Below are 24,500 nucleotides of genomic sequence, written 5' to 3' on the forward strand. Positions count from 1 at the left end.
ATGCTGTGAAGGATTTCCGCGATAAAAGTGAAAAAGGTCATTATCAACATTTCTCACATTGTTGATAAGGAAACAAGTGATTCTGCAGTAAATAGCCATATTATTTGGACAATAATACCAGAAACTTCACGCAAAACGCAAGATAATTTATTGATTTAGCTGATGAACTTCTCTTCACATTTTACAAATTCACAGTATGACTGGATTATAATGCCATTACACAAGCATGACATTAGTGTACATCTGTAAATTAAGTGTACAGATGAAATTGAGTCTTGAAGGGTATGAATACTTATAGTGTACTAAGATCTCTATGATCAACCAAGGTGAAATAAACTCTTTTTTTTATCGCAAATGGATTTATTGACTTAGTTGGTCAACTTCTCTTACCATTACACAATTTCACAGTATGATTACATTACACTGTCATGTACTTATAAAAGCTGGACATTAGTGAACATCTGTAAGTGCAAGTCAGGTCAGTCCAATCCAAATACATAATTTCCTAGAAACTTGAGATGCTATGTGGGACTTAAAGTGGTGCAGCATCTAAATAAAATGCTACGAGGCAAATATTACTTGTAGATTAAATTCTAAGTATATTAAGGTTAGACATTTCACCTCATTTCCTATCTAACCCAACTTAATCCCAATTTGTTAGCAACATAGTAATTAAATTAGACAGCAAACAAATTAATCCCCCAAGCAGTATAGTTGAAAATGAATCTTGAAGGGCATTGATACTAACAGTTTGGTGGGATCTAAATGTTCAACCAAGGGACAATCAAAGCTTTTTGCATCCTGTGACCTTCCAACCAAGCCTTTCGGCTCACACTTTACAGAACATTGGCCACGATTAAATTGGCATTGGTTACAGAACTGCCCATTTTCCAGATGAGTACAAGATAAAAAGAGAGCCTGGATAGCTCAGTCGGTAGAGCATCAGACTTTTAATCTGAGGGTCCAGGGTTCAAGTCCCTGTTCAGGTGTGTATGCCTTTTAAACGATGGCAATCTATATTCTCTGTGCCATGCAAAACGTATGCTGTGAAGGATTTCCACGATAAAAGTGAAAAAGGTCATTATCATCATTTCTCACATTGTTGATAAGGAAACAAGTGATTCTGCAGTAAATAGCCATACTATTTGGACAAAAATACAAGAAACTCCACGCATAACGCAAGATAATTTATTGATTTAGCTGATGAACTTCTCTTCACATTTTACAAATTCACAGTATGACTGGATTATAATGCCATTACTCAAGCATGACATTAGTGTACATCTGTAAATAAAGTGTACAGATGAAATTGAGTCTTGAAGGGTATGAATACTTATAGTGTACTAAGATCTCTATGATCAACCAAGGTGAAATAAACTTTTTTTTTTATCGCAAGTGGATTTATTGACTTAGTTGGTCAACTTCTCTTACCATTACACAATTTCACAGTATGATTACATTACACTGTCATGTACTGATAAAAGCTGGACATTAGTGAACATCTGTAAGTGCAAGTCAGGTCAGTCCAATCCAAATACATAATTTCCTAGAAACTTGAGATGCTATGTGGGACTTAAAGTGGTGCAGCATCTAAATAAAATGCTACGAGGCAAATATTACTTGTAGATTAAATTCTAAGTATATTAAGGTTAGACATTTCACCTCATTTCCTATCTAACCCAACTTAATCCCAATTTGTTAGCAACATAGTAATTAAATTAGACAGCAAACAAATGAATCCCCTAAGCAGTATAGTTGAAAATGAATCTTGAAGGGCATTGAGACTTACAGTTTGGTGGGATCTAAATGTTCATCCAAGGGACAATCAAAGCTTTTTGCATCCTGAGACCTTCCAACCAAGCCTTTCGGCTCACACTTTACAGAACATTGGCCACGATTAAATTGGCATTGGTTACAGAACTGCCCATTTTCCAGATGAGTACAAGATAAAAAGAGAGCCTGGATAGCTCAGTCGGTAGAGCATCAGACTTTTAATCTGAGGGTCCAGGGTTCAAGTCCCTGTTCAGGCAGAGTATGCCTTTTAAACAATGGCAAACTATATTCTCTGTGCCATGCAAAACGTATGCTGTGAAGGATTTCCGCGATAAAAGTGAAAAAGGTCATTATCATCATTTCTCACATTGTTGATGAGGAAATAAGTGATTCTGCAGTAAATAGCCATATTATTTGGACAATAATACCAGAAACTTCACGCAAAACGCAAGATAATTTATTGATTTAGCTGATGAACTTCTCTTCACATTTTACAAATTCACAGTATGACTGGATTATAATGCCATTACACAAGCATGACATTAGTGTACATCTGTAAATTAAGTGTACAGATGAAATTGAGTCTTGAAGGGTATGAATACTTATAGTGTACTAAGATCTCTATGATCAACCAAGGTGAAATAAACTTTTTTTTTTATCGCAAGTGGATTTATTGACTTAGTTGGTCAACTTCTCTTACCATTACACAATTTCACAGTATGATTACATTACACTGTCATGTACTGATAAAAGCTGGACATTAGTGAACATCTGTAAGTGCAAGTCAGGTCAGTCCAATCCAAATACATAATTTCCTAGAAACTTGAGATGCTATGTGGGACTTAAAGTGGTGCAGCATCTAAATAAAATGCTACGAGGCAAATATTACTTGTAGATTAAATTCTAAGTATATTAAGGTTAGACATTTCACCTCATTTCCTATCTAACCCAACTTCATCCCAATTTGTTAGCAACATAGTAATTAAATTAGACAGCAAACAAATTAATCCCCCAAGCAGTATAGTTGAAAATGAATCTTGAAGGGCATTGATACTTACAGTTTGGTGGGATCTAAATGTTTAACCAAGGGACAATCAAAGCTTTTTGCATCCTGTGACCTTCCAACCAAGCCTTTCGGCTCACACTTTACAGAACATTGGCCACGATTAAATTGGCATTGGTTACAGAACTGCCCATTTTCCAGATGAGTACAAGATAAAAAGAGAGCCTGGATAGCTCAGTCGGTAGAGCATCAGACTTTTAATCTGAGGGTCCAGGGTTCAAGTTCCTGTTCAGATGGCCTTTTAAACGATGGCAATCTATGTTCTCTGTGCCATGCAAAACGTATGCTGTGAAGGATTTCCGCGATAAAAGTGAAAAAGGTCATTATCATCATTTCACAAATTGTTGATGAGGAAACAAGTGATTCTGCAGTAAATAGCCATATTATTTGAACAAAAATACAAGAAACTCCACGCATAACGCAAGATAATTTATTGATTTAGCTGATGAACTTCTCATCACATTTTACAAATTCACAGTATGACTGGATTATAATGCCATTACACAAGCATGACATTAGTGTACATCTGTAAATTAAGTGTACAGATGAAATTGAGTCTTGAAGGGTATGAATACTTATAGTGTACTAAGATCTCTATGATCAACCAAGGTGAAATAAACTTTTTTTTTTATCGCATGTGGATTTATTGATTTAGTTGGTCAACTTCTCTTACTATTTCACAAATTCACAGTATGATTACATTACACTGTCATGTACTGATAAAAGCTGGACATTAGTGAACATCTGTAAGTGCAAGCCAGGTCAGTCCAATCCAAATACATAATTTCCAAGAAACTTGAGATGCTATGTGGGACTTAAAGTGGTGCAGCATCTAAATAAAATGCTACGAGGCAAATATTACTTGTAGATTAAATTCTAAGTATATTAAGGTTAGACATTTCACCTCATTTCCTATCTAACCCAACTTAATCCCAATTTGTTAGCAACATAGTAATTAAATTAGACAGCAAACAAATGAATCCCCTAAGCAGTATAGTTGAAAATGAATCTTGAAGGGCATTAAGACTTACAGTTTGGTGGGATCTAAATGTTCATCCAAGGGACAATCAAAGCTTTTTGCATCCTGAGACCTTCCAACCAAGCCTTTCGGCTCACACTTTACAGAACATTGGCCACGATTAAATTGGCATTGGTTACAGAACTGCCCATTTTCCAGATGAGTACAAGATAAAAAGAGAGCCTGGATAGCTCAGTCGGTAGAGCATCAGACTTTTAATCTGAGGGTCCAGGGTTCAAGTCCCTGTTCAGGTGTGTATGCCTTTTAAACGATGGCAATCTATATTCTCTGTGCCATGCAAAACGTATGCTGTGAAGGATTTCCGCGATAAAAGTGAAAAAGGTCATTATCATCATTTCTCACATTGTTGATAAGGAAACAAGTGATTCTGCAGTAAATAGCCATATTATTTGGACAATAATACCAGAAACTTCACGCATAACGCAAGATAATTTATTGATTTAGCTGATGAACTTCTCTTCACATTTTACAAATTCACAGTATGACTGGATTATAATGCCATTACTCAAGCATGACATTAGTGTACATCTGTAAATTAAGTGTACAGATGAAATTGAGTCTTGAAGGGTATGAATACTTATAGTGTACTAAGATCTCTATGATCAACCAAGGTGAAATAAACTTTTTTTTTTATCGCAAGTGGATTTATTGACTTAGTTGGTCAACTTCTCTTACCATTACACAATTTCACAGTATGATTACATTACACTGTCATGTACTGATAAAAGCTGGACATTAGTGAACATCTGTAAGTGCAAGTCAGGTCAGTCCAATCCAAATACATAATTTCCTAGAAAGTTGAGATGCTATGTGGGACTTAAAGTGGTGCAGCATCTAAATAAAATGCTACGAGGCAAATATTACTTGTAGATTAAATTCTAAGTATATTAAGGTTAGACATTTCACCTCATTTCCTATCTAACCCAACTTCATCCCAATTTGTTAGCAACATAGTAATTAAATTAGTCAGATAACAAATTAATCCCCCAAGCAGTATAGTTGAAAATGAATCTTGAAGGGCATTGATACTTACAGTTTGGTGGGATCTAAATGTTCAACCAAGGGACAATCAAAGCTTTTTGCATCCTGTGACCTTCCAACCAAGCCTTTCGGCTCACACTTTACAGAACATTGGCCACGATTAAATTGGCATTGGTTACAGAACTGCCCATTTTCCAGATGAGTACAAGATAAAAAGAGAGCCTGGATAGCTCAGTCGGTAGAGCATCAGACTTTTAATCTGAGGGTCCAGGGTTCAAGTCCCTGTTCAGGCAGAGTATGCCTTTTAAACAATGGCAAACTATATTCTCTGTGCCATGCAAAACGTATGCTGTGAAGGATTTCCGCGATAAAAGTGAAAAAGGTCATTATCATCATTTCTCACATTGTTGATGAGGAAATAAGTGATTCTGCAGTAAATAGCCATATTATTTGGACAATAATACCAGAAACTTCACGCAAAACGCAAGATAATTTATTGATTTAGCTGATGAACTTCTCTTCACATTTTACAAATTCACAGTATGACTGGATTATAATGCCATTACACAAGCATGACATTAGTGTACATCTGTAAATTAAGTGTACAGATGAAATTGAGTCTTGAAGGGTATGAATACTTATAGTGTACTAAGATCTCTATGATCAACCAAGGTGAAATAAACTTTTTTTTTTATCGCAAGTGGATTTATTGACTTAGTTGGTCAACTTCTCTTACCATTACACAATTTCACAGTATGATTACATTACACTGTCATGTACTGATAAAAGCTGGACATTAGTGAACATCTGTAAGTGCAAGTCAGGTCAGTCCAATCCAAATACATAATTTCCTAGAAACTTGAGATGCTATGTGGGACTTAAAGTGGTGCAGCATCTAAATAAAATGCTACGAGGCAAATATTACTTGTAGATTAAATTCTAAGTATATTAAGGTTAGACATTTCACCTCATTTCCTATCTAACCCAACTTCATCCCAATTTGTTAGCAACATAGTAATTAAATTAGACAGCAAACAAATTAATCCCCCAAGCAGTATAGTTGAAAATGAATCTTGAAGGGCATTGATACTTACAGTTTGGTGGGATCTAAATGTTTAACCAAGGGACAATCAAAGCTTTTTGCATCCTGTGACCTTCCAACCAAGCCTTTCGGCTCACACTTTACAGAACATTGGCCACGATTAAATTGGCATTGGTTACAGAACTGCCCATTTTCCAGATGAGTACAAGATAAAAAGAGAGCCTGGATAGCTCAGTCGGTAGAGCATCAGACTTTTAATCTGAGGGTCCAGGGTTCAAGTTCCTGTTCAGATGGCCTTTTAAACGATGGCAATCTATGTTCTCTGTGCCATGCAAAACGTATGCTGTGAAGGATTTCCGCGATAAAAGTGAAAAAGGTCATTATCATCATTTCACAAATTGTTGATGAGGAAACAAGTGATTCTGCAGTAAATAGCCATATTATTTGAACAAAAATACAAGAAACTCCACGCATAACGCAAGATAATTTATTGATTTAGCTGATGAACTTCTCATCACATTTTACAAATTCACAGTATGACTGGATTATAATGCCATTACACAAGCATGACATTAGTGTACATCTGTAAATTAAGTGTACAGATGAAATTGAGTCTTGAAGGGTATGAATACTTATAGTGTACTAAGATCTCTATGATCAACCAAGGTGAAATAAACTTTTTTTTTTATCGCATGTGGATTTATTGATTTAGTTGGTCAACTTCTCTTACTATTTCACAAATTCACAGTATGATTACATTACACTGTCATGTACTGATAAAAGCTGGACATTAGTGAACATCTGTAAGTGCAAGCCAGGTCAGTCCAATCCAAATACATAATTTCCAAGAAACTTGAGATGCTATGTGGGACTTAAAGTGGTGCAGCATCTAAATAAAATGCTACGAGGCAAATATTACTTGTAGATTAAATTCTAAGTATATTAAGGTTAGACATTTCACCTCATTTCCTATCTAACCCAACTTAATCCCAATTTGTTAGCAACATAGTAATTAAATTAGACAGCAAACAAATGAATCCCCTAAGCAGTATAGTTGAAAATGAATCTTGAAGGGCATTAAGACTTACAGTTTGGTGGGATCTAAATGTTCATCCAAGGGACAATCAAAGCTTTTTGCATCCTGAGACCTTCCAACCAAGCCTTTCGGCTCACACTTTACAGAACATTGGCCACGATTAAATTGGCATTGGTTACAGAACTGCCCATTTTCCAGATGAGTACAAGATAAAAAGAGAGCCTGGATAGCTCAGTCGGTAGAGCATCAGACTTTTAATCTGAGGGTCCAGGGTTCAAGTCCCTGTTCAGGTGTGTATGCCTTTTAAACGATGGCAATCTATATTCTCTGTGCCATGCAAAACGTATGCTGTGAAGGATTTCCGCGATAAAAGTGAAAAAGGTCATTATCATCATTTCTCACATTGTTGATAAGGAAACAAGTGATTCTGCAGTAAATAGCCATATTATTTGGACAATAATACCAGAAACTTCACGCATAACGCAAGATAATTTATTGATTTAGCTGATGAACTTCTCTTCACATTTTACAAATTCACAGTATGACTGGATTATAATGCCATTACTCAAGCATGACATTAGTGTACATCTGTAAATTAAGTGTACAGATGAAATTGAGTCTTGAAGGGTATGAATACTTATAGTGTACTAAGATCTCTATGATCAACCAAGGTGAAATAAACTTTTTTTTTTATCGCAAGTGGATTTATTGACTTAGTTGGTCAACTTCTCTTACCATTACACAATTTCACAGTATGATTACATTACACTGTCATGTACTGATAAAAGCTGGACATTAGTGAACATCTGTAAGTGCAAGTCAGGTCAGTCCAATCCAAATACATAATTTCCTAGAAAGTTGAGATGCTATGTGGGACTTAAAGTGGTGCAGCATCTAAATAAAATGCTACGAGGCAAATATTACTTGTAGATTAAATTCTAAGTATATTAAGGTTAGACATTTCACCTCATTTCCTATCTAACCCAACTTCATCCCAATTTGTTAGCAACATAGTAATTAAATTAGTCAGATAACAAATTAATCCCCCAAGCAGTATAGTTGAAAATGAATCTTGAAGGGCATTGATACTTACAGTTTGGTGGGATCTAAATGTTCAACCAAGGGACAATCAAAGCTTTTTGCATCCTGTGACCTTCCAACCAAGCCTTTCGGCTCACACTTTACAGAACATTGGCCACGATTAAATTGGCATTGGTTACAGAACTGCCCATTTTCCAGATGAGTACAAGATAAAAAGAGAGCCTGGATAGCTCAGTCGGTAGAGCATCAGACTTTTAATCTGAGGGTCCAGGGTTCAAGTCCCTGTTCAGGCAGAGTATGCCTTTTAAACAATGGCAAACTATATTCTCTGTGCCATGCAAAACGTATGCTGTGAAGGATTTCCGCGATAAAAGTGAAAAAGGTCATTATCATCATTTCTCACATTGTTGATGAGGAAATAAGTGATTCTGCAGTAAATAGCCATATTATTTGGACAATAATACCAGAAACTTCACGCAAAACGCAAGATAATTTATTGATTTAGCTGATGAACTTCTCTTCACATTTTACAAATTCACAGTATGACTGGATTATAATGCCATTACACAAGCATGACATTAGTGTACATCTGTAAATTAAGTGTACAGATGAAATTGAGTCTTGAAGGGTATGAATACTTATAGTGTACTAAGATCTCTATGATCAACCAAGGTGAAATAAACTTTTTTTTTTATCGCAAGTGGATTTATTGACTTAGTTGGTCAACTTCTCTTACCATTACACAATTTCACAGTATGATTACATTACACTGTCATGTACTGATAAAAGCTGGACATTAGTGAACATCTGTAAGTGCAAGTCAGGTCAGTCCAATCCAAATACATAATTTCCTAGAAACTTGAGATGCTATGTGGGACTTAAAGTGGTGCAGCATCTAAATAAAATGCTACGAGGCAAATATTACTTGTAGATTAAATTCTAAGTATATTAAGGTTAGACATTTCACCTCATTTCCTATCTAACCCAACTTCATCCCAATTTGTTAGCAACATAGTAATTAAATTAGACAGCAAACAAATTAATCCCCCAAGCAGTATAGTTGAAAATGAATCTTGAAGGGCATTGATACTTACAGTTTGGTGGGATCTAAATGTTCAACCAAGGGACAATCAAAGCTTTTTGCATCCTGTGACCTTCCAACCAAGCCTTTCGGCTCACACTTTACAGAACATTGGCCACGATTAAATTGGCATTGGTTACAGAACTGCCCATTTTCCAGATGAGTACAAGATAAAAAGAGAGCCTGGATAGCTCAGTCGGTAGAGCATCAGACTTTTAATCTGAGGGTCCAGGGTTCAAGTCCCTGTTCAGGCAGAGTATGCCTTTTAAACAATGGCAAACTATATTCTCTGTGCCATGCAAAACGTATGCTGTGAAGGATTTCCGCGATAAAAGTGAAAAAGGTCATTATCATCATTTCTCACATTGTTGATGAGGAAATAAGTGATTCTGCAGTAAATAGCCATATTATTTGGACAATAATACCAGAAACTTCACGCAAAACGCAAGATAATTTATTGATTTAGCTGATGAACTTCTCTTCACATTTTACAAATTCACAGTATGACTGGATTATAATGCCATTACACAAGCATGACATTAGTGTACATCTGTAAATTAAGTGTACAGATGAAATTGAGTCTTGAAGGGTATGAATACTTATAGTGTACTAAGATCTCTATGATCAACCAAGGTGAAATAAACTTTTTTTTTTATCGCAAGTGGATTTATTGACTTAGTTGGTCAACTTCTCTTACCATTACACAATTTCACAGTATGATTACATTACACTGTCATGTACTGATAAAAGCTGGACATTAGTGAACATCTGTAAGTGCAAGTCAGGTCAGTCCAATCCAAATACATAATTTCCTAGAAACTTGAGATGCTATGTGGGACTTAAAGTGGTGCAGCATCTAAATAAAATGCTACGAGGCAAATATTACTTGTAGATTAAATTCTAAGTATATTAAGGTTAGACATTTCACCTCATTTCCTATCTAACCCAACTTCATCCCAATTTGTTAGCAACATAGTAATTAAATTAGACAGCAAACAAATTAATCCCCCAAGCAGTATAGTTGAAAATGAATCTTGAAGGGCATTGATACTTACAGTTTGGTGGGATCTAAATGTTCAACCAAGGGACAATCAAAGCTTTTTGCATCCTGTGACCTTCCAACCAAGCCTTTCGGCTCACACTTTACAGAACATTGGCCACGATTAAATTGGCATTGGTTACAGAACTGCCCATTTTCCAGATGAGTACAAGATAAAAAGAGAGCCTGGATAGCTCAGTCGGTAGAGCATCAGACTTTTAATCTGAGGGTCCAGGGTTCAAGTTCCTGTTCAGATGGCCTTTTAAACGATGGCAATCTATGTTCTCTGTGCCATGCAAAACGTATGCTGTGAAGGATTTCCGCGATAAAAGTGAAAAAGGTCATTATCATCATTTCTCAAATTGTTGATGAGGAAATAAGTGATTCTGCAGTAAATAGCCATATTATTTGGACAATAATACCAGAAACTTCACGCAAAACGCAAGATAATTTATTGATTTAGCTGATGAACTTCTCTTCACATTTTACAAATTCACAGTATGACTGGATTATAATGCCATTACACAAGCATGACATTAGTGTACATCTGTAAATTAAGTGTACAGATGAAATTGAGTCTTGAAGGGTATGAATACTTATAGTGTACTAAGATCTCTATGATCAACCAAGGTGAAATAAACTTTTTTTTTATCGCAAGTGGATTTATTGACTTAGTTGGTCAACTTCTCTTACCATTACACAATTTCACAGTATGATTACATTACACTGTCATGTACTGATAAAAGCTGGACATTAGTGAACATCTGTAAGTGCAAGTCAGGTCAGTCCAATCCAAATACATAATTTCCTAGAAACTTGAGATGCTATGTGGGACTTAAAGTGGTGCAGCATCTAAATAAAATGCTACGAGGCAAATATTACTTGTAGATTAAATTCTAAGTATATTAAGGTTAGACATTTCACCTCATTTCCTATCTAACCCAACTTCATCCCAATTTGTTAGCAACATAGTAATTAAATTAGACAGCAAACAAATTAATCCCCCAAGCAGTATAGTTGAAAATGAATCTTGAAGGGCATTGATACTTACAGTTTGGTGGGATCTAAATGTTCAACCAAGGGACAATCAAAGCTTTTTGCATCCTGTGACCTTCCAACCAAGCCTTTCGGCTCACACTTTACAGAACATTGGCCACGATTAAATTGGCATTGGTTACAGAACTGCCCATTTTCCAGATGAGTACAAGATAAAAAGAGAGCCTGGATAGCTCAGTCGGTAGAGCATCAGACTTTTAATCTGAGGGTCCAGGGTTCAAGTCCCTGTTCAGGCAGAGTATGCCTTTTAAACAATGGCAAACTATATTCTCTGTGCCATGCAAAACGTATGCTGTGAAGGATTTCCGCGATAAAAGTGAAAAAGGTCATTATCATCATTTCTCACATTGTTGATGAGGAAATAAGTGATTCTGCAGTAAATAGCCATATTATTTGGACAATAATACCAGAAACTTCACGCAAAACGCAAGATAATTTATTGATTTAGCTGATGAACTTCTCTTCACATTTTACAAATTCACAGTATGACTGGATTATAATGCCATTACACAAGCATGACATTAGTGTACATCTGTAAATTAAGTGTACAGATGAAATTGAGTCTTGAAGGGTATGAATACTTATAGTGTACTAAGATCTCTATGATCAACCAAGGTGAAATAAACTTTTTTTTTTATCGCAAGTGGATTTATTGACTTAGTTGGTCAACTTCTCTTACTATTTCACAAATTCACAGTATGATTACATTACACTGTCATGTACTGATAAAAGCTGGACATTAGTGAACATCTGTAAGTGCAAGCCAGGTCAGTCCAATCCAAATACATAATTTCCAAGAAACTTGAGATGCTATGTGGGACTTAAAGTGGTGCAGTATCTAAACAAAATGCTACGAGGCAAAAATTACTTGTAGATTAAATTCTAAGTATATTAAGGTTAGACATTTCACCTCATTTCCTATCTAACCCAACTTCATCCCAATTTGTTAGCAACATAGTAATTAAATTAGTCAGATAACAAATTAATCCCCCAAGCAGTATAGTTGAAAATGAATCTTGAAGGGCATTGATACTTACAGTTTGGTGGGATCTAAATGTTCAACCAAGGGACAATCAAAGCTTTTTGCATCCTGTGACCTTCCAACCAAGCCTTTCGGCTCACACTTTACAGAACATTGGCCACGATTAAATTGGCATTGGTTACAGAACTGCCCATTTTCCAGATGAGTACAAGATAATAAGAGAGCCTGGATAGCTCAGTCGGTAGAGCATCAGACTTTTAATCTGAGGGTCCAGGGTTCAAGTCCCTGTTCAGGCGTGTATGCCTTTTAAACAATGGCAATCTATATTCTCTGTGCCATGCAAAACGTATGCTGTGAAGGATTTCCACGATAAAAGTGAAAAAGGTCATTATCATCATTTCTCACATTGTTGATAAGGAAACAAGTGATTCTGCAGTAAATAGCCATACTATTTGGACAAAAATACAAGAAACTCCACGCATAACGCAAGATAATTTATTGATTTAGCTGATGAACTTCTCTTCACATTTTACAAATTCACAGTATGACTGGATTATAATGCCATTACTCAAGCATGACATTAGTGTACATCTGTAAATAAAGTGTACAGATGAAATTGAGTCTTGAAGGGTATGAATACTTATAGTGTACTAAGATCTCTATGATCAATCAAGGTGAAATAAACTTTTTTTTTTATCGCAAGTCGATTTATTGACTTAGTTGGTCAACTTCTCTTACCATTACACAATTTCACAGTATGATTACATTACACTGTCATGTACTGATAAAAGCTGGACATTAGTGAACATCTGTAAGTGCAAGTCAGGTCAGTCCAATCCAAATACATAATTTCCTAGAAACTTGAGATGCTATGTGGGACTTAAAGTGGTGCAGCATCTAAATAAAATGCTACGAGGCAAATATTACTTGTAGATTAAATTCTAAGTATATTAAGGTTAGACATTTCACCTCATTTCCTATCTAACCCAACTTAATCCCAATTTGTTAGCAACATAGTAATTAAATTAGACAGCAAACAAATTAATCCCCCAAGCAGTATAGTTGAAAATGAATCTTGAAGGGCATTGATACTTACAGTTTGGTGGGATCTAAATGTTCAACCAAGGGACAATCAAAGCTTTTTGCATCCTGTGACCTTCCAACCAAGCCTTTCGGCTCACACTTTACAGAACATTGGCCACGATTAAATTGGCATTGGTTACAGAACTGCCCATTTTCCAGATGAGTACAAGATAATAAAAGAGCCTGGATAGCTCAGTCGGTAGAGCATCAGACTTTTAATCTGAGGGTCCAGGGTTCAAGTCCCTGTTCAGGCGTATATGCCTTTTAAACAATGGCAATCTATATTCTCTGTGCCATGCAAAACGTATGCTGTGAAGGATTTCCACGATAAAAGTGAAAAAGGTCATTATCATCATTTCTCACATTGTTGATAAGGAAACAAGTGATTCTGCAGTAAATAGCCATACTATTTGGACAATAATACCAGAAACTTCACGCATAACGCAAGATAATTTATTGATTTAGCTGATGAACTTCTCTTCACATTTTACAAATTCACAGTATGACTGGATTATAATGCCATTACTCAAGCATGACATTAGTGTACATCTGTAAATTAAGTGTACAGATGAAATTGAGTCTTGAAGGGTATGAATACTTATAGTGTACTAAGATCTCTATGATCAACCAAGGTGAAATAAACTTTTTTTTTTATCGCAAGTGGATTTATTGACTTAGTTGGTCAACTTCTCTTACCATTACACAATTTCACAGTATGATTACATTACACTGTCATGTACTGATAAAAGCTGGACATTAGTGAACATCTGTAAGTGCAAGTCAGGTCAGTCCAATCCAAATACATAATTTCCTAGAAACTTGAGATGCTATGTGGGACTTAAAGTGGTGCAGCATCTAAATAAAATGCTACGAGGCAAATATTACCTGTAGATTAAATTCTAAGTATATTAAGGTTAGACATTTCACCTCATTTCCTATCTAACCCAACTTAATCCCAATTTGTTAGCAACATAGTAATTAAATTAGACAGCAAACAAATTAATCCCCCAAGCAGTATAGTTGAAAATGAATCTTGAAGGGCATTGATACTTACAGTTTGGTGGGATCTAAATGTTCAACCAAGGGACAATCAAAGCTTTTTGCATCCTGTGACCTTCCAACCAAGCCTTTCGGCTCACACTTTACAGAACATTGGCCACGATTAAATTGGCATTGGTTACAGAACTGCCCATTTTCCAGATGAGTACAAGATAAAAAGAGAGCCTGGATAGCTCAGTCGGTAGAGCATCAGACTTTTAATCTGAGGGTCCAGGGTTCAAGTCCCTGTTCAGGTGTGTATGCCTTTTAAACAATGGCAATCTATATTCTCTGTGCCATGCAAAACGTATGCTGTGAAGGATTTCCACGATAAAAGTGAAAAAGGTCATTATCATCATTTCTCACATTGTTGATAAGGAAACAAGTGATTCTGCAGTAAATAGCCATATTATTTGGACAATAATACCAGAAACTTCACACATAACGCAAGATAATTTATTGATTTAGCTGATGAACTTCTCTTCACATTTTACAAATTCACAGTATGACTGGATTATAATGCCATTACTCAAGCATGACATTAGTGTACATCTGTAAATAAAGTGTACAGATGAAATTGAGTCTTGAAGGGTATGAATACTTATAGTGTACTAAGATCTCTATGATCAACCAAGGTGAAATAAACTTTTTTTTTTATCGCAAGTGGATTTATTGACTTAGTTGGTCAACTTCTCTTACCATTACACAATTTCACAGTATGATTACATTACACTGTCATGTACTGATAAAAGCTGGACATTAGTGAACATCTGTAAGTGCAAGTCAGGTCAGTCCAATCCAAATACATAATTTCCTAGAAACTTGAGATGCTATGTGGGACTTAAAGTGGTGCAGCATCTAAATAAAATGCTACGAGGCAAATATTACTTGTAGATTAAATTCTAAGTATATTAAGGTTAGACATTTCACCTCATTTCCTATCTAACCCAACTTAATCCCAATTTGTTAGCAACATAGTAATTAAATTAGACAGCAAACAAATTAATCCCCCAAGCAGTATAGTTGAAAATGAATCTTGAAGGGCATTGATACTTACAGTTTGGTGGGATCTAAATGTTCAACCAAGGGACAATCAAAGCTTTTTGCATCCTGTGACCTTCCAACCAAGCCTTTCGGCTCACACTTTACAGAACATTGGCCACGATTAAATTGGCATTGGTTACAGAACTGCCCATTTTCCAGATGAGTACAAGATAATAAAAGAGCCTGGATAGCTCAGTCGGTAGAGCATCAGACTTTTAATCTGAGGGTCCAGGGTTCAAGTCCCTGTTCAGGCGTATATGCCTTTTAAACAATGGCAATCTATATTCTCTGTGCCATGCAAAACGTATGCTGTGAAGGATTTCCACGATAAAAGTGAAAAAGGTCATTATCATCATTTCTCACATTGTTGATAAGGAAACAAGTGATTCTGCAGTAAATAGCCATACTATTTGGACAATAATACCAGAAACTTCACGCATAACGCAAGATAATTTATTGATTTAGCTGATGAACTTCTCTTCACATTTTACAAATTCACAGTATGACTGGATTATAATGCCATTACTCAAGCATGACATTAGTGTACATCTGTAAATTAAGTGTACAGATGAAATTGAGTCTTGAAGGGTATGAATACTTATAGTGTACTAAGATCTCTATGATCAACCAAGGTGAAATAAACTTTTTTTTTTATCGCAAGTGGATTTATTGACTTAGTTGGTCAACTTCTCTTACCATTACACAATTTCACAGTATGATTACATTACACTGTCATGTACTGATAAAAGCTGGACATTAGTGAACATCTGTAAGTGCAAGTCAGGTCAGTCCAATCCAAATACATAATTTCCTAGAAACTTGAGATGCTATGTGGGACTTAAAGTGGTGCAGCATCTAAATAAAATGCTACGAGGCAAATATTACCTGTAGATTAAATTCTAAGTATATTAAGGTTAGACATTTCACCTCATTTCCTATCTAACCCAACTTAATCCCAATTTGTTAGCAACATAGTAATTAAATTAGACAGCAAACAAATTAATCCCCCAAGCAGTATAGTTGAAAATGAATCTTGAAGGGCATTGATACTTACAGTTTGGTGGGATCTAAATGTTCAACCAAGGGACAATCAAAGCTTTTTGCATCCTGTGACCTTCCAACCAAGCCTTTCGGCTCACACTTTACAGAACATTGGCCACGATTAAATTGGCATTGGTTACAGAACTGCCCATTTTCCAGATGAGTACAAGATAAAAAGAGAGCCTGGATAGCTCAGTCGGTAGAGCATCAGACTTTTAATCTGAGGGTCCAGGGTTCAAGTCCCTGTTCAGGTGTGTATGCCTTTTAAACAATGGCAATCTATATTCTCTGTGCCATGCAAAACGTATGCTGTGAAGGATTTCCACGATAAAAGTGAAAAAGGTCATTATCATCATTTCTCACATTGTTGATAAGGAAACAAGTGATTCTGCAGTAAATAGCCATATTATTTGGACAATAATACCAGAAACTTCACACATAACGCAAGATAATTTATTGATTTAGCTGATGAACTTCTCTTCACATTTTACAAATTCACAGTATGACTGGATTATAATGCCATTACTCAAGCATGACATTAGTGTACATCTGTAAATAAAGTGTACAGATGAAATTGAGTCTTGAAGGGTATGAATACTTATAGTGTACTAAGATCTCTATGATCAACCAAGGTGAAATAAACTTTTTTTTTTATCGCAAGTGGATTTATTGACTTAGTTGGTCAACTTCTCTTACCATTACACAATTTCACAGTATGATTACATTACACTGTCATGTACTGATAAAAGCTGGACATTAGTGAACATCTGTAAGTGCAAGTCAGGTCAGTCCAATCCAAATACATAATTTCCTAGAAACTTGAGATGCTATGTGGGACTTAAAGTGGTGCAGCATCTAAATAAAATGCTACGAGGCAAATATTACTTGTAGATTAAATTCTAAGTATATTAAGGTTAGACATTTCACCTCATTTCCTATCTAACCCAACTTAATCCCAATTTGTTAGCAACATAGTAATTAAATTAGACAGCAAACAAATTAATCCCCCAAGCAGTATAGTTGAAAATGAATCTTGAAGGGCATTGATACTTACAGTTTGGTGGGATCTAAATGTTCAACCAAGGGACAATCAAAGCTTTTTGCATCCTGTGACCTTCCAACCAAGCCTTTCGGCTCACACTTTACAGAACATTGGCCACGATTAAATTGGCATTGGTTACAGAACTGCCCATTTTCCAGATGAGTACAAGATAATAAAAGAGCCTGGATAGCTCAGTCGGTAGAGCATCAGACTTTTAATCTGAGGGTCCAGGGTTCAAGTCCCTGTTCAGGCGTATATGCCTTTTAAACAATGGCAATCTATATTCTCTGTGCCATGCAAAACGTATGCTGTGAAGGATTTCCACGATAAAAGTGAAAAAGGTCATTATCATCATTTCTCACATTGTTGATAAGGAAACAAGTGATTCTGCAGTAAATAGCCATACTATTTGGACAATAATACCAGAAACTTCACGCATAACGCAAGATAATTTATTGATTTAGCTGATGAACTTCTCTTCACATTTTACAAATTCACAGTATGACTGGATTATAATGCCATTACTCAAGCATGACATTAGTGTACATCTGTAAATAAAGTGTACAGATGAAATTGAGTCTTGAAGGGTATGAATACTTATAGTGTACTAAGATCTCTATGATCAACCAAGGTGAAATAAACTTTTTTTTTATCGCAAGTGGATTTATTGACTTAGTTGGTCAACTTCTCTTACCATTACACAATTTCACAGTATGATTACATTACACTGTCATGTACTGATAAAAGCTGGACATTAGTGAACATCTGTAAGTGCAAGTCAGGTCAGTCCAATCCAAATACATAATTTCCTAGAAACTTGAGATGCTATGTGGGACTTAAAGTGGTGCAGCATCTAAATAAAATGCTACGAGGCAAATATTACCTGTAGATTAAATTCTAAGTATATTAAGGTTAGACATTTCACCTCATTTCCTATCTAACCCAACTTCATCCCAATTTGTTAGCAACATAGTAATTAAATTAGACAGCAAACAAATTAATCCCCCAAGCAGTATAGTTGAAAATGAATCTTGAAGGGCATTAAGACTTACAGTTTGGTGGGATCTAAATGTTCAACCAAGGGACAATCAAAGCTTTTTGCATCCTGAGACCTTCCAACCAAGCCTTTCGGCTCACACTTTACAGAACATTGGCCACGATTAAATTGGCATTGGTTACAGAACTGCCCATTTTCCAGATGAGTACAAGATAAAAAGAGAGCCTGGATAGCTCAGTCGGTAGAGCATCAGACTTTTAATCTGAGGGTCCAGGGTTCAAGTCCCTGTTCAGGCGTGTATGCCTTTTAAACAATGGCAATCTATATTCTCTGTGCCATGCAAAACGTATGCTGTGAAGGATTTCCACGATAAAAGTGAAAAAGGTCATTATCATCATTTCTCACATTGTTGATAAGGAAACAAGTGATTCTGCAGTAAATAGCCATACTATTTGGACAAAAATACAAGAAACTCCACGCATAACGCAAGATAATTTATTGATTTAGCTGATGAACTTCTCTTCACATTTTACAAATTCACAGTATGACTGGATTATATTGCCATTACTCAAGCATGACATTAGTGTACATCTGTAAATAAAGTGTACAGATGAAATTGAGTCTTGAAGGGTATGAATACTTATAGTGTACTAAGATCTCTATGATCAACCAAGGTGAAATAAACTTTTTTTTTTATCGCAAGTGGATTTATTGACTTAGTTGGTCAACTTCTCTTACCATTACACAATTTCACAGTATGATTACATTACACTGTCATGTACTGATAAAAGCTGGACATTAGTGAACATCTGTAAGTGCAAGTCAGGTCAGTCCAATCCAAATACATAATTTCCTAGAAACTTGAGATGCTATGTGGGACAAGTGAAAAAGGTCATTATCATCATTTCTCACATTGTTGATAAGGAAACAAGTGATTCTGCAGTAAATAGCCATACTATTTGGACAAAAATACAAGAAACTCCACGCATAACGCAAGATAATTTATTGATTTAGCTGATGAACTTCTCTTCACATTTTACAAATTCACAGTATGACTGGATTATAATGCCATTACTCAAGCATGACATTAGTGTACATCTGTAAATAAAGTGTACAGATGAAATTGAGTCTTGAAGGGTATAAATACTTATAGTGTACTAAGATCTCTATGATCAACCAAGGTGAAATAAACTTTTTTTTTTATCGCAAGTGGATTTATTGACTTAGTTGGTCAACTTCTCTTACCATTACACAATTTCACAGTATGATTACATTACACTGTCATGTACTGATAAAAGCTGGACATTAGTGAACATCTGTAAGTGCAAGTCAGGTCAGTCCAATCCAAATACATAATTTCCTAGAAACTTGAGATGCTATGTGGGACTTAAAGTGGTGCAGCATCTAAATAAAATGCTACGAGGCAAATATTACTTGTAGATTAAATTCTAAGTATATTAAGGTTAGACATTTCACCTCATTTCCTATCTAACCCAACTTAATCCCAATTTGTTAGCAACATAGTAATTAAATTAGACAGCAAACAAATTAATCCCCCAAGCAGTATAGTTGAAAATGAATCTTGAAGGGCATTGATACTTACAGTTTGGTGGGATCTAAATGTTCAACCAAGGGACAATCAAAGCTTTTTGCATCCTGTGACCTTCCAACCAAGCCTTTCGGCTCACACTTTACAGAACATTGGCCACGATTAAATTGGCATTGGTTACAGAACTGCCCATTTTCCAGATGAGTACAAGATAATAAGAGAGCCTGGATAGCTCAGTCGGTAGAGCATCAGACTTTTAATCTGAGGGTCCAGGGTTCAAGTCCCTGTTCAGGCGTGTATGCCTTTTAAACAATGGCAATCTATATTCTCTGTGCCATGCAAAACGTATGCTGTGAAGGATTTCCACGATAAAAGTGAAAAAGGTCATTATCATCATTTCTCACATTGTTGATAAGGAAACAAGTGATTCTGCAGTAAATAGCCATACTATTTGGACAAAAATACAAGAAACTCCACGCATAACGCAAGATAATTTATTGATTTAGCTGATGAACTTCTCTTCACATTTTACAAATTCACAGTATGACTGGATTATAATGCCATTACTCAAGCATGACATTAGTGTACATCTGTAAATAAAGTGTACAGATGAAATTGAGTCTTGAAGGGTATGAATACTTATAGTGTACTAAGATCTCTATGATCAACCAAGGTGAAATAAACTTTTTTTTTTATCGCAAGTGGATTTATTGACTTAGTTGGTCAACTTCTCTTACCATTACACAATTTCACAGTATGATTACATTACACTGTCATGTACTGATAAAAGCTGGACATTAGTGAACATCTGTAAGTGCAAGTCAGGTCAGTCCAATCCAAATACATAATTTCCTAGAAACTTGAGATGCTATGTGGGACAAGTGAAAAAGGTCATTATCATCATTTCTCACATTGTTGATAAGGAAACAAGTGATTCTGCAGTAAATAGCCATACTATTTGGACAAAAATACAAGAAACTCCACGCATAACGCAAGATAATTTATTGATTTAGCTGATGAACTTCTCTTCACATTTTACAAATTCACAGTATGACTGGATTATAATGCCATTACTCAAGCATGACATTAGTGTACATCTGTAAATAAAGTGTACAGATGAAATTGAGTCTTGAAGGGTATGAATACTTATAGTGTACTAAGATCTCTATGATCAACCAAGGTGAAATAAACTTTTTTTTTTATCGCAAGTGGATTTATTGACTTAGTTGGTCAACTTCTCTTACCATTACACAATTTCACAGTATGATTACATTACACTGTCATGTACTGATAAAAGCTGGACATTAGTGAACATCTGTAAGTGCAAGTCAGGTCAGTCCAATCCAAATACATAATTTCCTAGAAACTTGAGATGCTATGTGGGACAAGTGAAAAAGGTCATTATCATCATTTCTCAAATTGTTGATGAGGAAACAAGTGATTCTGCAGTAAATAGCCATATTATTTGAACAAAAATACAAGAAACTCCAAGCATAACGCAAGATAATTTATTGATTTAGCTGATGAACTTCTCTTCACATTTTACAATCTCACAGTATGACTGGTTTATAATGCCATTACTCAAGCATGACATTAGTGTACATCTGTAAATAAAGTGTACAGATGAAATTGAGTCTTGAAGGGTATGAATACTTATAGTGTAATAAGATCTCTATGATCAACGAAGGTGAAATAAACTTTTTTTTTATCGCAAATGGATTTATTGACTTGGTCAACTTCTCTTACCATTACACAATTTCACAGTATGATTACATTACACTGTCTTGTACTGATAAAAGCTGGACATTAGTGAACATCTGTAAGTGCAAGTCAGGTCAGTCCAATCCAAATACATAATTTCCTAGAAACTTGAGATGCTATGTGGGACTTAAAGTGGTGCAGCATCTAAATAAAATGCTACGAGGCAAATATTACTTGTAGATTAAATTCTAAGTATATTAAGGTTAGACATTTCACCTCATTTCCTATCTAACCCAACTTCATCCCAATTTGTTAGCAACATAGTAATTAAATTAGACAGCAAACAAAATAATCCCCCAAGCAGTATAGTTGAAAATGAATCTTGAAGGGCATTAAGACTTACAGTTTGGTGGGATCTAAATGTTCAACCAAGGGACAATCAAAGCTTTTTGCATCCTGAGACCTTCCAACCAAGCCTTTCGGCTCACACTTTACAGAACATTGGCCACGATTAAATTGGCATTGGTTACAGAACTGCCCATTTTCCAGATGAGTACAAGATAAAAAGAGAGCCTGGATAGCTCAGTCGCTAGAGCATCAGACTTTTCATCTGAGGGTCCAGGGTTCAAGTCCCTGTTCAGGCGTGTATGCCTTTTAAACGATGGCAATCTATGTTCTCTGTGCCATGCAAAACGTATGCTGTGAAGGATTTCCGCGATAAAAGTGAAAAAGGTCATTATCATCATTTCTCAAATTGTTGATGAGGAAACAAGTGATTCTGCAGTAAATAGCCATATTATTTGAACAAAAATACAAGAAACTCCACGCATAACGCAAGATAATTTATTGATTTAGCTGATGAACTTCTCTTCACATTTTACAAATTCACAGTATGACTGGATTATAATGCCATTACACAAGCATGACATTAGTGTACATCTGTAAATTAAGTGTACAGATGAAATTGAGTCTTGGAGGGTATGAATACTTATAGTGTACTAAGATCTCTATGATCAACCAAGGTGAAATAAACTTTTTTTTTTATCGCAAGTGGATTTATTGACTTAGTTGGTCAACTTCTCTTACTATTTTACAAATTCACAGTATGATTACATTACACTGTCATGTACTGATAAAAGCTGGACATTAGTGAACATCTGTAAGTGCAAGTCAGGTCAGTCCAATCCAAATACATAATTTCCTAGAAACTTGAGATGCTATGTGGGACTTAAAGTGGTGCAGCATCTAAATAAAATGCTACGAGGCAAATATTACTTGTAGATTAAATTCTAAGTATATTAAGGTTAGACATTTCACCTCATTTCCTATCTAACCCAACTTCATCCCAATTTGTTAGCAACATAATAATTAAATTAGACAGCAAACAAATTAATCCCCCAAGCAGTATAGTTGAAAATGAATCTTGAAGGGCATTAAGACTTACAGTTTGGTGGGATCTAAATGTTCAACCAAGGGACAATCAAAGGTTTTTGCATCCTGAGACCTTCCAACCAAGCCTTTCGGCTCACACTTTACAGAACATTGGCCACGATTAAATTGGCATTGGTTACAGAACTGCCCATTTTCCAGATGAGTACAAGATAATAAGAGAGCCTGGATAGCTCAGTCGGTAGAGCATCAGACTTTTAATCTGAGGGTCCAGGGTTCAAGTCCCTGTTCAGGCATGTATGCCTTTTAAACAATGGCAATCTATATTCTCTGTGCCATGCAAAATGTATGCTGTGAAGGATTTCCACGATAAAAGTGAAAAAGGTCATTATCATCATTTCTCACATTGTTGATAAGGAAACAAGTGATTCTGCAGTAAATAGCCATACTATTTGGACAATAATACCAGAAACTTCACGCATAACGCAAGATAATTTATTGATTTAGCTGATGAACTTCTCTTCACATTTTACAAATTCACAGTATGACTGGATTATAATGCCATTACTCAAGCATGACATTAGTGTACATCTGTAAATAAAGTGTACAGATGAAATTGAGTCTTGAAGGGTATGAATACTTATAGTGTACTAAGATCTCTATGATCAATCAAGGTGAAATAAACTTTTTTTTTTATCGCAAGTCGATTTATTGACTTAGTTGGTCAACTTCTCTTACCATTACACAATTTCACAGTATGATTACATTACACTGTCATGTACTGATAAAAGCTGGACATTAGTGAACATCTGTAAGTGCAAGTCAGGTCAGTCCAATCCAAATACATAATTTCCTAGAAACTTGAGATGCTATGTGGGACTTAAAGTGGTGCAGCATCTAAATAAAATGCTACGAGGCAAATATTACTTGTAGATTAAATTCTAAGTATATTAAGGTTAGACATTTCACCTCATTTCCTATCTAACCCAACTTCATCCCAATTTGTTAGCAACATAGTAATTAAATTAGACAGCAAACAAATTAATCCCCCAAGCAGTATAGTTGAAAATGAATCTTGAAGGGCATTAAGACTTACAGTTTGGTGGGATCTAAATGTTCAACCAAGGGACAATCAAAGCTTTTTGCATCCTGAGACCTTCCAACCAAGCCTTTCGGCTCACACTTTACAGAACATTGGCCACGATTAAATTGGCATTGGTTACAGAACTGCCCATTTTCCAGATGAGTACAAGATAATAAGAGAGCCTGGATAGCTCAGTAGGTAGAGCATCAGACTTTTAATCTGAGGGTCCAGGGTTCAAGTCCCTGTTCAGGCGTGTATGCCTTTTAAACAATGGCAATCTATATTCTCTGTGCCATGCAAAACGTATGCTGTGAAGGATTTCCACGATAAAAGTGAAAAAGGTCATTATCATCATTTCTCACATTGTTGATAAGGAAACAAGTGATTCTGCAGTAAATA

The 24,500-nt window shown here is 35.7% G+C and overlaps 12 non-coding genes across 12 annotated transcripts; all 12 read left to right on the top strand.

Annotated features, from left to right (window-relative positions):
* Nucleotides 1-1,957: 1,957 nt before the first annotated feature.
* TRNAK-UUU (transfer RNA lysine (anticodon UUU)) lies at nucleotides 1,958-2,030 on the top strand. Its single transcript has one exon. It is a non-coding gene; the product is annotated as a tRNA-Lys (tRNA).
* A 3,046-nt stretch (nucleotides 2,031-5,076) lies between these two features.
* Nucleotides 5,077-5,149, top strand: TRNAK-UUU (transfer RNA lysine (anticodon UUU)). The gene has a single exon. It is a non-coding gene; the product is annotated as a tRNA-Lys (tRNA).
* A 3,046-nt stretch (nucleotides 5,150-8,195) lies between these two features.
* Nucleotides 8,196-8,268, top strand: TRNAK-UUU (transfer RNA lysine (anticodon UUU)). The gene has a single exon. It is a non-coding gene; the product is annotated as a tRNA-Lys (tRNA).
* Nucleotides 8,269-9,237: 969 nt separating this feature from the next.
* Nucleotides 9,238-9,310, top strand: TRNAK-UUU (transfer RNA lysine (anticodon UUU)). Its single transcript has one exon. It is a non-coding gene; the product is annotated as a tRNA-Lys (tRNA).
* A 2,004-nt stretch (nucleotides 9,311-11,314) lies between these two features.
* TRNAK-UUU (transfer RNA lysine (anticodon UUU)) lies at nucleotides 11,315-11,387 on the top strand. Its single transcript has one exon. It is a non-coding gene; the product is annotated as a tRNA-Lys (tRNA).
* Nucleotides 11,388-12,356: 969 nt separating this feature from the next.
* Nucleotides 12,357-12,429, top strand: TRNAK-UUU (transfer RNA lysine (anticodon UUU)). The gene has a single exon. It is a non-coding gene; the product is annotated as a tRNA-Lys (tRNA).
* A 968-nt stretch (nucleotides 12,430-13,397) lies between these two features.
* Nucleotides 13,398-13,470, top strand: TRNAK-UUU (transfer RNA lysine (anticodon UUU)). Its single transcript has one exon. It is a non-coding gene; the product is annotated as a tRNA-Lys (tRNA).
* A 2,009-nt stretch (nucleotides 13,471-15,479) lies between these two features.
* TRNAK-UUU (transfer RNA lysine (anticodon UUU)) lies at nucleotides 15,480-15,552 on the top strand. The gene has a single exon. It is a non-coding gene; the product is annotated as a tRNA-Lys (tRNA).
* Nucleotides 15,553-17,561: 2,009 nt separating this feature from the next.
* Nucleotides 17,562-17,634, top strand: TRNAK-UUU (transfer RNA lysine (anticodon UUU)). Its single transcript has one exon. It is a non-coding gene; the product is annotated as a tRNA-Lys (tRNA).
* A 967-nt stretch (nucleotides 17,635-18,601) lies between these two features.
* On the top strand, nucleotides 18,602-18,674 carry TRNAK-UUU (transfer RNA lysine (anticodon UUU)). The gene has a single exon. It is a non-coding gene; the product is annotated as a tRNA-Lys (tRNA).
* A 1,475-nt stretch (nucleotides 18,675-20,149) lies between these two features.
* TRNAK-UUU (transfer RNA lysine (anticodon UUU)) lies at nucleotides 20,150-20,222 on the top strand. Its single transcript has one exon. It is a non-coding gene; the product is annotated as a tRNA-Lys (tRNA).
* A 3,018-nt stretch (nucleotides 20,223-23,240) lies between these two features.
* Nucleotides 23,241-23,313, top strand: TRNAK-UUU (transfer RNA lysine (anticodon UUU)). The gene has a single exon. It is a non-coding gene; the product is annotated as a tRNA-Lys (tRNA).
* The last annotated feature ends 1,187 nt before the right edge of the window (nucleotides 23,314-24,500 follow it).

This window comes from Mixophyes fleayi, chromosome 1 (genome assembly GCF_038048845.1).
Source record: "Mixophyes fleayi isolate aMixFle1 chromosome 1, aMixFle1.hap1, whole genome shotgun sequence".
In the NCBI taxonomy this organism is placed as follows: Eukaryota; Metazoa; Chordata; class Amphibia; order Anura; family Limnodynastidae; genus Mixophyes; species Mixophyes fleayi.